Source organism: Nannospalax galili, unplaced genomic scaffold, assembly GCF_000622305.1.
Source record: "Nannospalax galili isolate Female #2095 unplaced genomic scaffold, S.galili_v1.0 scaffold987, whole genome shotgun sequence".
Classification (NCBI taxonomy): domain Eukaryota; kingdom Metazoa; phylum Chordata; class Mammalia; order Rodentia; family Spalacidae; genus Nannospalax; species Nannospalax galili.
The window spans coordinates 152,624-154,871 of record NW_008356046.1 but is presented as its reverse complement, the minus strand read 5'-3'; positions in this window follow the sequence as shown (position 1 = coordinate 154,871).

The following is a 2,248-nucleotide window of genomic DNA, read 5'->3' as shown; positions in this document are numbered from 1 at the left end:
TGGCCAGGATGGATAAAGGCTCTTCCAGATAGTAACCCAACATACTACTGGAAAAATGAACAGCAGACCCCAATTCTATCCAAAGGAATACTGACAATGGATTGCCGTAGATGAGGAACAGCTGATCCTCCTGGAACAGGGACCTCTGGCTGACTAGATTTACCAGGAGGGCAGATAGGGGGGAATGGATGGGCGTCCTGACAGCACAGTGGACAGTGGCAGGGACGGCAGAGTATGGAGGCTCTAGTGGGAGAGGAAGGCTGTCTATCTGACAAGTTTGTATTCATGCTCAGATGCCGAGGAGCTCAGAAGGTGGGCGACTGTGACCAGTCATAGTCATGTATACAGAGATTAGAAATGCAGGTGAAAACGTCTCAATGTCAATTGCCTTGGTATGAATTTTTCTGTACAAAACTGTGTGTTTTGACAACGAAGTGGCGATCTTTTTTAAACGTTGGAACCTCATTTAATTTTATGTCTTATAGAGTTTATAATGAGTAAAAGATTATATAAGCATAATAATTCATCTGTAAACCTAGAAATGTATAGCCAATTTTGAAAGAGATCTACCCTAGCTCAGAAAAATGTTATTGAATAGGTTAATGCTGTTGTAATGAAATGCTTCCTCTAATTAAAAAAATATATATATAAAGAAAAAAAAAGAAAAAAAAATTCTGCCTTGGCTTTTCGCATTAAACACCTACCAGTAGGTAATCAGAGTAATCCTAATTCAGTTAGCGAAGTGTCCTTGCATGTATCTATTAGGCAAAACATAGAGTAGTGATTCATCCAGTTTTAGAAGACTCTACATATTAGGTATATCCAGGACATTGCAAAGGCTTCAGAGCTACGTTTTTCTTTCTGGGGAAGTTTGCTAGTTTTCTAGGCTCATTTAAACCTTGGTCTCTCAAGTGAAACTGTTAATTCCATGGGGGATATTCCCTGTACACACATCACTGCATCCTTTAGAGCTTAGGGCATATTAGTTGAGGATGACATCATGGGTATTTGGCTATGAAATCTGGACAGAAACCATTAACTCCTGTGACTCACAGTTTTCATCAGATAGTAACATTAAATTCAAATAAATGTGTTAGATGACAATGACTCCCTCTGCAGCCCTTCACCAATCTCCCGAGTCGTCCCTAGTCCTTTCTGTTTACCTAATGAAATAACTTTGTCATTGATCCACAGCAAAGAGAGGTGAAATGGTGTGGGGTGGAATTAGGCGTTCTAGTCCTTTTTAATCAACTAAGATTGAAAAAAATATTTTCATACATAATTTTCAGCTAGAAATGGGAATTTTGTAGGATAGAATTATTATGGAATATAAAATGAGCATATAAATCTAACTATAAAATTGATTGGTCCTGAAAGCACATGAATGGCAACATAGAATCTGTTTTCTAGTTTGTAACATGTTCTGTCAAGGAGATCTGCCTTGGCTCACACAACCATCTCCAACTCATGGCTGAGCTGGGGTGATAGAATACTCTCATCAGGAGTTGAAGTTTATGCACACTGTGATGGAGCAGGTTGGACCTCTTTGTTGGTAGTCTTCCGGTCTTGCACAGTTCATCTTGCTATCATTTAAAGATAATTTTCCTGACTGCAGCTCTGTAATATAGTCTGAGATCCAGTGTAGCATCACCTCAGTGCTGCTCTTTCTGACCAGAATTGCTTTGACTATTCGAGGTCTTTTGTAATTTCATACGAATTTTAGGATGGTTTTCCTAATTTTGTAAAGAATTTCATGGAGATTTTGATTGACATTGTGTGGAATCTATGACTTGATTTTGGTAGGATGGTCATTTTCACAATATTAATTTTACCAATCCATGAGCATGGGAGGTCTTGCCACCTGCTTCTGTCTTCCTCTGTGTCCTTCTTCAATGATTTAATTTTTAATGCCTTTGTTTAGGTTTGTTCCTAGACATTTTGAGGCTATTCTGGGTTTCCATACACTCTTTCTGTGATTGTTTGTTATTGGTTTATAGAAAGGCTATTGATTTTTGTAAATTGATTTGTAACCTGACTCTTTGCAAGTGTTGATCATTTCTAGAATTTTTAACAGTAAATAAAAGTGCAGTAGAGATCTGGCACTACCCCCCTAAAGGCTAAGAGCCCAGTGGTTTGTTACAACCCAAAAAATATGTGGATAAGGAGAAATTTCACATAATAAACATAGCCATAGTTTAAGAAAAACATTATTCTGGATTTTTTTTCTGGGAAATTATGTAGATCAAGA